General features: G+C 45.5%; 1 long non-coding RNA gene across 1 annotated transcript; it reads right to left on the reverse strand.

The window, feature by feature from the left end:
• Positions 1-2,213: 2,213 nt before the first annotated feature.
• Positions 2,214-6,075, reverse strand: LOC310660267. The gene is made up of 3 exons (XR_014503331.1): positions 5,921-6,075; positions 4,410-4,453; positions 2,214-2,473 (listed from the first exon to the last, which is right to left on the reverse strand). It is a non-coding gene; the product is annotated as an uncharacterized lncRNA (long non-coding RNA).
• Between the last annotated feature and the right edge of the window lie 8,803 nt (positions 6,076-14,878).

Below are 14,878 nucleotides of genomic sequence, written 5' to 3' on the forward strand. Positions count from 1 at the left end.
GGGCACTTTGGACGGTATCGGACCACCCATCTGGTCAGTCGAGAGTTTTGGTGGCCCCGCCTGAAGGCTGACGTGGCTCGCTACGTCGCTGGTTGTGATGTCTGCCGGCGCGCCAAGGGACCTACCGGGCGACCCCCCGGCCTACTTCAGCCATTGCCAGTTCCACCGCACCCTTGGCACACGGTTTCGTTGGACTTTGTAGTGGACTTACCCTCGTCTCGTGGCTGTACCTGCCTTCTGGTTTTCTCCGACCATTTCACCAAGATGGTGCACTGCGCTCCCTGTCCATCTGTACCCACAGCCAAGGAAACTGCTCAGCTGTACCTTCAGCATGTCTTCCGCCTGCATGGCCTACCTGAGCGCGTGGTGTCCGACCGGGGCGTTCAGTTCACATCCCGGTTCTGGCAAGCACTACACCAGACCCTCGGGACGGAGGTCTGCCTCTCGTCAGCCTACCACCCACAGACCGATGGCCAGACGGAACGGGCGAACGCGGTGCTGGAGCAGTACCTCCGGTGTTACTGCAGCTACCAGCAGGATGACTGGGTCGACCACCTGGCATTGGCGGAGTTCGCCTACAATAACGCGGTGAATGCGTCCACCCAGCAGACCCCGTTCCAGGCCAGTTATGGTTATCATCCACGGCTGTTTCCAGAGGTGCTGCCGACATCCGCAGTCCCGGCGGTGACGGAGTGGCTTCAAGAGCTCCAGTCCCAGCAACAGCTTTTGGTGGAGCAACTGCACCAGGCCAAGGAAGCGTACAAGGCCCAGGCCGACCGCCACCGCCAGGTGGGGCCGGAACTTCGCGTCGGTGACCTGGTTTGGCTCTCCACTCGCCACCTCCACCCCTCTCGACCTTCGCGGAAGTTGGACGCCCGCTTCACCGGCCCGTTCCCTATCGTAGACCAAGTCTCTCCTGTGGCATTTCGTCTCCGGTTACCCGCAACCCTGAAGGTTCACCCGGTCTTCCACAGGTCCCTTTTGAGTCCGGTGGCCCCACCCGACGAGTTCCACCCGAACCGTCCCCGACCGCAGCCAGTGTTGGTTCGGGGAGAGCCTGAGTACGAGGTGGAACGCATCCTGGACTCCCGATACCGCAGGGGGAAGCTGCAGTATCTCATTGACTGGAAGGGGTACGGACCGGAGGACCGTTCCTGGGAACCAGCGGCCAACGTCCACGCACCTGCCTGCCTCCGAGAGTTCCATGCGACGTACCCCGGCAAGCCGGGTCCGGACCCTCGGTTGAGGGGGGGGCCTGGGAGGGGGGATGGTGTGATGGCCTGGGATTCCGATTCGGAGGATGAAACAGAGGAATCCCGGCCTGCACAGGAGTCCCCGCCTCCAGGGCCGGCTGAACTGGGGCCAGGCCTAGATGCTGAAGAGCCTGCACCTGTGGCAGTGCATCAGGAGCTGGCCCCAGGTGAAGCCCTTCTGGCCCCAGAGAGGCTTGACGACTCAGTGGCCACAGGTGAGCCTCCTCCAGGGCCCAGTAACCCTTCGGCCTCTCCTGATCTGCAGAGGTTTAGAGCAGAGAGGCGAAGGGAACTGGTTGCCCCCAGGAGGAGTGCTCGCCTTAAGGCCAGAGGAGGCGGGGCTCCTGGGGGCCGGGACCGCCCCTGGCCTTAGAAGAGGATAAAAGCCCAGTCAGCCCGGCCCCAGGTTGCGGGAGCAACGTCGTTGTTGGCTTCGGACCTTCCTGCGTTCTTGATCCCTGCTCGGCCTCCTGTTCCTGACTATCCGGTACTCCTGTTCCCTGCTCGGCCTCCTGTTCCCGACCATCCGGTGTTCCTGTTCCCTGCACAGCCTCCTGTTCCAGCGTTCCTGTTCACCGCCCGGCACTCTGCCTCGGACCTTGCCCCTCTTCGTGTGGACTTTGCTACACCCAAGGTACCTTACCCCCGGGACCAGCACAGCCATTCTTAACCATAACAATTAGAACGCAATGAAAAAAAGCAAGTTAAAAAGTTAAAAACCAGGAACTTCTATGGAAACCCCCCCCCTCCCAATATAAGTTAACTCACACTTCATGCATAAGTAATAAATTTGAAGTACTTTGTCCACTTCTGGCCAAAGTTTTGCTTATTTGGCTAATAAATAACTCCATTTTTGAGAGAAAGTACCAACTAAATTTATCTCTGTTGGTCTCCTTCCAAGTAAATACTTCAAGACAGCCTAAAGCACCTTCATAAATTTCAGCAGTGCCATGCATTTACATATGAGCTTTGGGGAGGGAGGTGTTGCATCTCCACAGCAATGTGCTCTAGATTACCAAGTGTTACGAAATGCAAGAGCATGGAAGTATAATATTTATGAGGAATCTAGCTGGTTTGGGGATGGAAGTGGGAATACCATATTTCATCGTTACTGAAAATAACACTCACCTTCTATGAGGATTTATCATGCTCCTCTATGCTGGGATGGCCGTTGTAAGAAAGTAGGACGAGAGGAGACAGCTTCAGTGTTGTGGTTGTTGCTAGACAAAGAAAACAACTAACTAAGCCCTTGGCCAGCCAATTTCCCCACTGATAAATTTTATGATCATCTCCAACCGTACCTTTGTGGAGTTGAGGACCTCATTCCCTTGGGGGGAAGGGTTTACTGGCCACCTACCAATAACAACGTATGAGTGGGACACATTCTCTGTCTGTCTGTCTTTCCCTCTACCGTATTTATTTATCACAAATTTAGTGCTGGCTGCTTAGTAGTCACTTGCCTGCACTGCGCTGACCCACCCGTTCACCACCACCACCTTGCAATGGCCATTGATAAGGTCCCTGGGCCCTTGGAAATCTTCCCATGCCACGCCCCATGTTCCAAGGTCGTATCTTCACTCCCCCTGCTTTATACCATCCTGGAGGATTTTTGTATGGCTGAAATGTGTCCCACAACTCTGATAATGCCCTTTGCTTGCCTGGATGGAGGATACAGAGGGGTGCATGTAGAAGCTAACCTGCTACACAAAGGTAACATTTACATTCTTTGCTCTACCCATGTTTGCCTCTGGGCCCACTGGCCTTGCCCAGAAGGGAATGAGGCCCTCAGGCTGAAATAGGTCCCACACCCATCTTAAAATATCAACATGACAAGCCCATCTATTGCCTCCCTTTGAGCAGGACATGCTGGAATTACAGAAGCCACCCCTGCTTCTGATTCTCTTTTGGCTCCCATGAGAGCACGGCCCCCAAAGACACCCATTTTTGGGGACCGTGCTCTTGCATGAGTCAAATGGCTGCTGCAAGAGCACAGTCATGAATGACATGTGTCCTGATTTCCCTCTGCGGTATGTTGGAGTGTATATGATGCAGGTTATATCTAGAAAGAGGAAATGGCAATCCTGGCAAGCCTACAGTGTAAGAACTGGCCCTAGCCAATCATATAAAAGGAGTGTTGAAGCTCTAACACCTTGAGATCAACAGAGCCTTTGATGCATTTAGAACAGGAAGAGTAACACTTCTGGCTTGCTGGTCACCATAAATGGTCCCACCTGCCAGTCCTTACTTATCTGCAGCTAACAGAGCTCAATGGGGTTTTGCCCCTCTCCCCTGCAGTAGCTGAAATTAGCTTAGAGTGGTTGGAAGAACCTCCAGAACAGCACATAGGGGGAGGAAAGGAGGAATCGCTCCACCTGGTGAGGGGAAATGCTTGTGCAGAGCAAATGTTCATATTTGTGTGACACTGACTTCCACCCAATATGTTCTACCAGGTAGGAATGGAGGTTCTACCAGATAGGAATAGTTGTTGTTATTTGTAAAAAACGAAAACGATATCACACCAAATTGTTGGCCACCATTAATGCTAAGCACGATTAGCAAAATAAACCAACAACCATCTGTTTAAATGGGCAGTGCTATTTCAGTTTTTGCACAACTGCTGTTAAAGTCCAGTTTCCTTTGGTCCTGAATGGTACCTGAAAAACCCAATGCTTTATTAATAAATCTGACAACTCGTCTAATCAAGCCCTAACCACATGGTTCACCTTGAGTTGGGAGAAGGTGAATTTTAAATCACACAGCCGGTTGTAAAAGACCCTCATTTGTTTAATGTGGTTTTGTTTTGTTTTTATCTCTGACGATCGGATCGTCCCTGATTCAATTGACCCAATGGTGACTTCAGGGTTTTCTCTGTATTCAGTGGAACGAGGAACGAGTTTTTTTTCCCACCCCCTTCCTGTGTTCGATGCATCTGATATGCAGAAGAGTAACCTCATGCCATTCATTTCACTTTAAGTAAAATGGCAATGTTAATTTCCCAAGGAGAAACTCTCTGCTTGGATTTTAAATTTATGTATTAATAATATGACTCCAATTTACCTAGCAGGTGTTTTCCCCACCTCCTCGGTTTGTGAGCAGAGAATCTACCTTCATCTGATAAGGTTTTCCATACTCAGAGGAAATTAGTCTTGTACTCACTGACAAGCTGAAGAGCCGTATGCCTTGACTTTCCGTGTGGACCACTGCACTTCCCAAGAGGAGATTTAATTCCCAAGAAAATAAAGAGAGACACTATGGAATAGCTATCATAACTGGTGAGAAACACAGTCAGGTTTCTATTGACCATAAGTGTAGAGAAGAACTCTAGATGGTAGATAAAACTGCACTCAGTTTTATATGGTTTTAATCCATATTAAAACAAATACATTTTCCAGGTTTGGAAAATGAAGGTCCCAACACGGGACTTGGCTGGATTAAGAACATAAGAACAGCCTTACTGCCTATTTTATTCCAGCACTTTCTTCTCACAGTTGCAAACCAGATTTCTGTGTGATACCCAGTGGCAGAGCTTCATGCTCTGGCACCAGGGGTGGAGAGCAGGCGCGGGCGGGGCTGGTGTGCATCCCAGGGGCATGGCACGCTGCCTGCAGGGGCATGGCGCCCAGCACGGGCGGAGGAAACCGCGATGGCACCCTGGGGATTGCGCTGCCAGGGGCGGTTCCGCTCCCCACACACTCCTCTTCCTCCACCAGTGGTGATGCCCAGAAGCAGGACCAAAGTGCAATAGAAGTCTCCACAGTTCTGATTCCCAGAGGAATATTGCCATACACACACACACACACACACACACACGTATATGTAAGTATTTATGTACTGCCCTCTTGCAGAGGGGAAGTGTACAGCAACGTAAAGATATCTGAAAGCAATACAGACTAGTAGTCATTGATAGCCCATTTTCTGCATGGGTTTGTCTAAATTCCTTTTAAAGCCATCAGAATTGGTACTCCTTAGTATGTGTTATGGATTCCATGCACACATCTAGAGATGAATGAATCTGTCAGTTTTGGTTGCATGTAGCTTTTATTTTATTTTCCCAGTCCTAAATCCAGTTCTTCACATTCCCACATCAGTTTCCTTTAGAGAAAAGTCCACAATTTTGCCTCTATGCAATTTTGCCTAAAATAAACATTTTTGGTAAAACAATTTCCCCTAAAGTAATGCACTTTTGTATGTTATTTGCACCAATATATGCATTTTTACTGACACTCAACTGCAGTCTATGCATTTTTGCACACATTACTTGTCTGGAGAACTGTATTGCAAAATTCAGAGAAATGCAAATCATGAAGGATGACAGCGTTTTGGTTCACCTATTGTTTTGGAAAGTCCAAATTAGCTAGGCAAACGGAATTGAAATTTCACCCCATCCCTACCCCCACCACTGGTGCTGAAATGTTCCATTTGCATGGACTGAATGTGTATTTAGTGAAACTCTAGTCTGAGTAAACAATTTGCCTGTGATCTAGGCTTATAATGAACTGTTGACATGGCCAGTCTACCATGTGCGCCGGTGCTGTGCCAAAACCTTTTATCTAATTTCTCTAAAGGTTTCTTCCCCACAAAAGATGTTTTTGTTTTTTCTGCATCATTTACAGGGCACTTTATTTTGTTCATAATTTTAGTGGGCATGGGGTTGAACTTCAGCTTACCTTATTGCTGTGAGGTGGCCCAGGGTATGTGAACATTTATTTCCATTTAACATTTATCCAGAGCTCTGCAGCCACCCCACCTCACAACACTGCCCCACCTCTGGCCTTAAAGAAATGGTGGAGGACGAGGCCACTGGTTTATCTGACAATCTTGCTGGTGTCGTTCTGAGAAAACAATTACAAGAAACGTGCTTTAAAGGCACCCAAGAAATCAAAGCTGCGTGTACCATACAAGAAATCAACATAAGAGGGTACGGAGAGAGCAAGCATCTATTATTACTGAATCATTTGTTACTGACGGTTTCAGAGGAAGAAACTAGTAAAAATCTGCTATTGGAAAATCTTTGCGGCAACCATTATCACTGTCCTTTTGCAAATTTCAGGAATGCAGAGGCTGCAAAAAGTGCTGTAAAGGTAACATTTGCAAATGCTAAATCCATCCTGCTTAAAGCAGTTACTGGAGCTTTCAGTAGGAGTTAAATTTACTTACTCAGGGAAACCTAGAAAAGAGTTATGCACTCGTGGAAAATATGGAGTAAGCCAAATGTAAATCAGGGCATACCACCTAGATGGCTACATATTACTTGCCAAGGCAGGGACTCTATTTCTGAATATCTGGCTTAAGGCTGTCGAAAAGCAGGCTAATAAAGCTCTGTGGCAGCATGTGGCAAGTTCACTGTGAGGGCTGATATATGTGCAAGTCTTTCAGGTCTTAAAGGGATAACCATTGCATTCAGAGCTTGGGCAATTTTAAAAGGAGGGCAGTAAGGGGGAAGGGACAAAATCTACACCACCATCAAGAATTAGTATTATCAAAAGGCAGGGCTCTACTCTTGCAGTTGGCCACGCTTAGTGTCCTTCACCATGCCTGAAGGCAGGCTGGCTAAGAGGCCAAATGGTACAATATAATAATAATAATAATAATAATAATAATAATAATAATAATAATAATTTATTTATAACCCGCCCATCTGGCTGGGTTTCCCCAGCCAATCTGAGTGGCTTCCAACAGAATGTTAAACTATAATAACCTATTAAACATTAAAAGCTTCCCTCAACAGGGCTGCCTTCAGATGTTTTCTAAAACCATCTCATTTCTCCCTACCCTCCATCAATATATTGCCACCAGAGGCAGCCACATGCCCCTACCTCATGCTAGGGCCAGCCTTATGGCCATGAGCCACTCTGAACGGTGGGCAGGAGGACCGCATACCTTCCAAACATGACACAGGCCAAATCAAAGGGAAGGCAAGCAGAACCGTCATCGACATTGGCTGTGACTTCAAGAACTGTGGGCAGGATTCCCCTCACAAGCATGTCGGTTTGAGCCCTGTGTACGGACTTCCACTTGTGCAGTGGGTTCCCCCTCTCTCCTTACGCTGTGCCTCTCATGGTGGTGGTGCTGGGGATGTCAGAAGAACCCCAAGAACAGTATGCGGTGTGGTGGGTTGGGGGGCTTATTTCATTTAGAAATCTGAAATGCTTGTGCAGACAGAACATTTGTCATAGCATGATGTTTAATTTGACCCTGTAGCTATAATCTTGAGTTTGCTTTCCCCTCCTTCTCCCGCCTATTCCTTTTTCCTCGCCTGCCATGAGCCTCAAGAGAGGAACGGTCTTAGAAAAGATTTTTGGAAGCCATTTGGAATCCCTTTTGGTTAAAGGGCAGGGTATAAATGCTGCAAACATATAATTTTGTTTGTTTGCAGCATTAAGAAAATTATATGAAAATTATGTATAGATGGTATCTAACTCCAGTGAAATTAGCAAAATTGCATAAAAGTAAGTCTTGGAAATGTAAAACAACAGAAGGGACTTTTTTAATATGTGGTGAGATAGTAAAATTGTAAAGAAATATTGGGAAATTATTTATAATGAAATGAAGAAGATGTTTAAAACAACTTTTGTTAAAAAAACCCCAAAAGCTTTCCTACTAGGTGGCTTTACCTTTCCTACTGGTGTGGCTTTACCAAGAACACTAAAGAACTTATTTATGTATGCAACTACGGCCGCACAAATATTATCAGCACAACATTGGAAAGAAGAAGGTGTCCCAACTAAAGAAGATTGGCTAGTTAAATTAATGGAATATGCTGAAATGGCAAAATTGACAATGAAACTAAGAAGAAGAGACGATAACAAATTTAAGGAAGATTGGAATGAGTTTATTGCAATGTACTCAGGTTAATACATTGGCAGGGTTTTAATACTACTTGTAATTTAATTTTGAATGGATAATAAGTAAAACAATGGTTTATAACTTTACAACGGACATGCAGTATGTTGATAAACAATGGAACCAAGGAAGGGACTAGAGGGAAGTCAATTTGTTTTGTTTTGGTTTGATATTGTTACTGTTTTATTTTTGCTATTTTTGGGAAATTAAATTAAATGTTATTAAAAAATGCTGCAAACCAACCAACAAACGAATTCTCCACCCCCTGGAAAAATTCAGAGAAATTGTCCCCCCTGCTCACACACCCTGATTCTTCTGCCCATGAATAGGTTGGTGTGTTTTTGAGAGAGGTCTTTTTGCAACATCCCTTCCCAGAGTCCAAATTAGCTGAGCCTAATGAGAACTCATGGTCTTCCTTAAACAGCTATCATGTCATAGAATCATAGAATCATAGAGTTGGAAGAGACCACAAGGGCCATCGAGTCCAACCCCCTGCCAAGCAGGAAACACCATCAGAGCACTCCTGACATATGGTTGTCAAGCCTCTGCTTAAAGACCTCCAAAGAAGGAGACTCCACCACACTCCTTGGCAGCAAATTCCACTGTCGAACAGCTCTTACTGTCAGGAAGTTCTTCCTAATGTTTAGGCGGAATCTTCTTTCTTGTAGTTTGGATCTATTGCTCCGTGTCCGCTTCTCTGGAGCAGCAGAAAACAACCTTTCTCCCTCCTCTATGTGACATCCTTTTATATATTTGAACATGGCTATCATATCACCCCTTAACCTCCTCCATGTCTCCATGTTGGGCAGGAAATGTTGTGAACTGCTGACAGGATCACACGACCAAATCCCCACAAGACCAAATCCCCACAAGTCCCGTAGGAGCAGCAGGGCTGATACAGGACTCACCATACTACTCAAAGCTCACCTCTGTAGCACCTTATTGGGCGAACCTTTCATGACTGTGAGCATTTATTTATTTTTTGCTCTTTGGGACATTTGGCTATGAGCATCAGCTTATGTCATTGATTTATACTTAATCTCTGTGTTGCATCTTTATTGTACTGCTATGATTCATTTAAAAGCAAACAGCCTTGAGCTTGCCTGGCTGGCTTTTATGATGGAGTGGGGAGGTGGATAATGAGGAAAGCAAAACACTTTGAGGCAGTTTTTTGGTTTCTGTCTGGAAGGGAATGTGGCTGGCAGGAGCGGGGGGCGGGGAATTATCCTCTCTCCTATTCAGCGTTAGGCCTGTTTTAGTGAGCAGAGCTGGATTCATGATCCATTTGCTTCTTCCCAGCCAGGAGCTAGTTGGTCCATTATGTCCCATGTCTCTTTCCATTAGCTGCACCCACTATGATGTCAATTGAGAAAAATAGGAGCCGTGTATTAGAAAATCCTTAAAGTGGTTTGACAATGGTTGCACTACGGAGCCTTTTAGTGGGTTTTGATGTATCCCTTGCCATTATATTTGCCTACAACTTGCAGGCAAGGGAAGAAAGCAATCAAGGGGAATCCTAACGAAGCCTATTTTCTTTTAAGTGTGCATCCTTGAACAGTATGGCAGCGCTAATAGGAAGAAATAATTCTCTGTGTACGTCTCTCTTTCAGAACTCTAGAATTTGGAAACCATCCAATGAAGTTTGGCAGTAAGTTCAGGACAAATAAAAGAATACCTAGCATGTAGATGATGTTTTATACACCAACCCACTGTGAAGCACATGTTTTATGAGCAGATCAGTAAGAAGAACAGAAGAAAAAGCCCCTTATCAACAAACAAACAAAAAAGGAGACAGGAATGCCATGTTATTGATGGCAATAGGTCACATTATAAATACTTTATTCTCTCAAGTGTTTCTCAATTCCAAGATTATTGTTAATCATCCCATCTGCCTGGGCCGACTTAAGGTACCGTATGTTTTGCTCTATAAGACTCACTTTTTCCCTCCCAAAAAGTAAGGGGAAATGTGTGTGCGTCTTATGGAGCGAATGCAGGCTGCGCAGCTATCCCAGAAGCCAGAACAGCAAGAGGGATTGCTGCTTTCACTGTGCAGCGATCCCTCTTGCTGTTCTGGCTTCTGAGATTCAGAATATTTTTTTCCTCCTCCAAAAACTAGGTGCGTCTTGTGGTCTGGTGCGTCTTATAGAGCTAAAAATACGGTATATATAATGGGCAAGTGCCCCTGTTTGTCATTCTTGTTCTTCTTGTTCCTGATGTTCCAATAAATCCTTTTTGAGCTGAATTGTGGTTTTGGGTCATGCCTGAAGCCACCTACACTTCAGGTTACTCCCCCCATATAAGTGATTGCAAATTGAGCCTGATCCTCGCTGTATTGCTTAACACTTGCATCTGCATAGCCCCATACAGAATTCGTTTTCTTAGTCACACTGCCCAAACTCTCAAAACTGACTTCTTATATCTGTCTGTCTGTCTGATACCTTCCTAGCTACAATGCCCTAAAATACAAAATTAACTGGTATTTATTTCATTCATTGGGAAGATTGGGGGGACGGACGACCCATCAGTTATCTTCGAGGCAACACAGTGTGATCCTTTTTATTCGAGAAATGAATGGCATTATTTATAGAATTATTTGTACAAAGCAGTTTCTTAAACTTTGTGCGAAAGACCTGGGAGCAATTTTACTCCTGCCCATTGTAAGCAAGCCCTTCGTAATGGCACTGTATTTGTAAAACTCGTGGTCCAATGAAGATTTAAGAACTGTTGGCTCTCTAGTCACCATGGCAACCACGCGTAATTGACACTGATTGCTGGATGTCGTCAGGCGGCAGCAGAATGTACCATTTCCAAGACTGCAACTTGGGCAAACATAAATTAGTCACACACCCCCAAACAGATTTGTGTTGGGGTTGCAACCTGCAGAAAATACAAAAGGCGCACTTGAGCAGCAGCAGCAGCAGCATGCGAAAAGGTCATTTGTGCCTTTTGTGCAGGTGATTTACAAACAATGTCCTTTATTCCAGGTGTTGAAAATAGCCTGCAATTTCACATGTGCTAAATACGATGAAATGGTCCCCGAGAAGATTAATGAGAGCTGAGTCCTCTGGAAATGAAATAAGTTGATCCGAGTGGGATCATTGTCACCATCTTAGCATTTATCTAATGCTTTAGACTGTTGAAACTGTTTCACGAACTTTCTGCAGTAAGCCTTATGGGAGTCCCGTAAGTGTTGGGAGATTGGGAGAGGAGGAAAGAGAAAGGCCCCTCTTCTTCCAGAGCCGGAGTCAAGGCAAGAGTAGCAAGTTGCACAGATGACTGGGTAGGATACTCACAGGTTGGTTGGGTGAGAGGGAGGGAGATTTGGGTAGGAAGGCTATAATTTGCCCTGTGGGAAGGAAGAGGACAGCAAGGAAGAGGCCAGGCAATATTAGGGCCTGACTGGTCCTTTCCAACTCAAAATTTCGGAGATTTCCTTTCGCCTTTTGCTTTTTAAAACCCTCCCACTTTCAGGGAGAGAAACATTGACTGAAGATAATGAGCACTCACACTTTACACCGTGGGTGCCCTTTGCGGGATCACGCATGGCGCTTCGGACCCCAGGGAACTTACCGGTTGTATGGGCTGGCCTGCCTCTCAGTGATATTCTTTGGAGGTCAATTTACATGGCTGGGAGTTGGAGCCAGTCGCATAAATAGGGGCTGGAGTCAGCAGCAGCTAAGCAGTCAGCTCAGGAGTTTCACCCACCCAAGCTTCCCTTTAAAAAAATTTTTCTTAACCTTTTTTCTTCCTGTTTAGCGGGTGCTGCTACGGTCTTTTGACTGGTTGCTATTGAAGAACTGGGAAATTTTTTTCCTGCATTGGCAGGTTTTGTCTTCCCCTAGCCATTTGCCACAACTTTGGTGGTTTAAGGGCTTGGGTGGAATCCTTTATTCTTTTCTTCCCTAAAATGGGGGGGGGGGGGCGTGAAGTGGTGACTTACCCCCCCCCCCAGGCGGTGATTTCAGGGTCCCCTCTTAAAGGGGTTGTAATATGGGTGTCACTGGCCATACCCTGAAAGGTTGTCAGTGAAGGGATATGGGGTGGGCTGCCTGAGTACACATGCATCTTGCAGAGCACCCCCATATCCCATTTACCTTGTGGAGCCCCCGTTCCCCCTGCTGGGGGGCTGGGAGGGATACACGTGCAATGTCTAAGCCAAGCTCTTCCTACATTTGAAAGTTTAATAAAGTTGTGGCCAGATTTTAATTCCATAACACGTTGTCATGAGCCATTATTTCTTTCTGGTGGTCCCTGGGGGCTGGGGTGGTCGCTGCCTGCTCACGCAAATTCCATGATCCTAACTCGTGGTAAATCTGTTGGGATGGCCAATGTGATCAGGGCAACAACAGCTCCTATCCCTGCAACAAAGCGTTAGCCACAGCAATCCTTAATTTTATTACGCTGCTTGAGTTTACTGCGAAGGATGCCTAACAGGAAAGGTCAGGATATCGTCTAGGCCTGGGTGGATTTTTGCTGAATGACATAAAACTGTCAGAGCTGCTGAGCTTTGATGTTCCATTAAGTGAGCAATGTAGATTATGGACTTTTGGCTAAATGCTGCTCAACTGTATGAGGTCAATATTTGTTAGTTCATTGGGAGAATAATTAATCAATCAATACAGGATGCCTGAAGTTAAAGGGGGAGGCAGGGAGGAGGGGAAATTGCTGCCAGCCTCGCATTGCACCAGACTTTGGTTAAAATTATTTTTCAGAATATCTTGGAGACATTATTATTAACCCCCTCTATGCAGAATTTATTTGTGGATGTGACATTCTGGCTGTAGCAGGAAGGGCGGGGGAATAGCCCCTGCAAAGTGCACTTATTGTAACCTTGAGGTGCCAGGAAGGAAGGCGTCTAACAAGCAGAGTGCATCACCATTAGTTCTTCCCATGCACATCATCATCATCATCAAGCTCAGCTTCGGAAATAATTACATGCAATTTTTCTATTTTGCTGTTGGGCTGCCTGACACAATGTTCTTCCCGCAGAACGACTCCACAGACCTCTTCCATTTTTGTCTCTTACTGTAATTTGAAGTACAGTCATAACCGGCCCTGGGTGTGAATAATGGTAATCATAATAAGAGAGAGCGAGAGAGAGGGAGAGAGAGAGAGAGTTCCCCAGAGAAAGTACAGATAGTAACTTGTAGTCATCAGCTGCTTGACGAGCACATGCTTTTTTTCTTTGACTTTTCCTTTCTACTTGCAGTCAATTAATTTATATGATAAATGTTATAGGGAGATGCTAAAAAAAAGGGCGCACATTTGTGCACATATATTTAGTACAGCTTCATCTATTTATTTGTGCTTTTACCTCGTAACATAGGAGCCAACTCCTAGCGGACTTGGGGACTTCAGCCCCCACAATAAAGTATTTCAGGGGGCTGGACCCCCACAAAGTTGATGGCCATACTCATTCAAATGGTGTGTGTGTGCACTGTGTCATGTGATCGATTATGCGGGGCGGGGGCTTACCTGGGTCCCCACAATGTTTTATACAAGTTGGCACCCCTGCCTTGTATTTTTTTATCTTGTGAACTGCCCTGCAATCTTATGATGATGGGCAGTATATATAAGTCAAACAAACAAACAAACAAACAAACAAAATCTGTAGAATGGTGTTGTGGCCAGCTTTTGTCTTTCAGACAAAATTACAAGCCATTCTTTTTTACAAAACAACAACAGCAGCAACATTCTACTGACATTTCCCCCCATTAATTTTACAACATGCCTCCACCCTCACTGGAAATTGCAGAATGCACAAACAAGTATACATTTCCTTCAAAAGAGACACAAAACGTTTGATTTCTGATCCCTCCACCTCACACATCAAAAATGAACCCCTGAACTAATAATGTAAATTGTTGATAGACCAATAAAGTACCAAAGACAAGGCCATGAATGGCAAGAGCCACCTAACTTCCCTCCCACACCTTTCACACAAGCAAAAGAACACAAAGAGTTAAAGAAGGGGTGGGATGGACCCATATAGGAATGTTTTTGCTTGTTGCCTACAGGTATGTAACGAAGGCACCAGGTAAGCCTTTCTGGGGAGAACATTCTGCAAGTGGGGGCCACCACAGAAAAGGCCTGTTCTCATGTTGCCACCCTCCAGACCATTCATGGAGGGGGCACACAAAGAAGTGCCTTAGATGAGGATCTCAGCGTCCGAATCAGTTTATATGGCATTATGTTGGGAAACCCAAAGATTGCATAGCTTTTAACAATACATTATTTTAATGATTTCATGGCCTTATTAAATAAGCTAAGGTGATGTAAAATTAGATCGTTTTAAGTATAATTTTAATATAAAGATGGCTGCCCCTTTATTAAAGAAGCCCTCTTCTTAAATGGTCTTCTGCAATTTGGAACTGATATTTCTCATTGGAAAGGCATTTGGTTTGTGAATTGGTTATAATTCATTTATTGATTTTTGTTTGTGCTTGCCCCCCCCATCACTACTGTATTATGTTATTTTATGGTAAGGGCTGTTTTAAATCACAGGTGGGCAACTTGAAATTTCAGCCTCAGCCCATTTCCATGTAGTCATTGGCTTAATTTCATGTGGTTAGCAAGAAGAGGGAAACCAGGGTACAAGAAAGAAAGAGAAAATCGTAGCAAGAGAAGGAGAGAGGGGGAAAGTGGCAGTGGCAAAAGGGAGAGGAGAGGAACGTCAGAAAGAGCGGAAAACAGCTCCAGTCCCCAAAAGCTTTCCATTGAGTTCATGAGGAGAGAAGAAAGTTCAGATTTTCAGAACAAGCTGCTTCTGAATTTAAAGGACT

This window comes from Podarcis tiliguerta, assembly GCF_965153285.1.
Source record: "Podarcis tiliguerta genome assembly, chromosome: 11".
In the NCBI taxonomy this organism is placed as follows: Eukaryota; Metazoa; Chordata; class Lepidosauria; order Squamata; family Lacertidae; genus Podarcis; species Podarcis tiliguerta.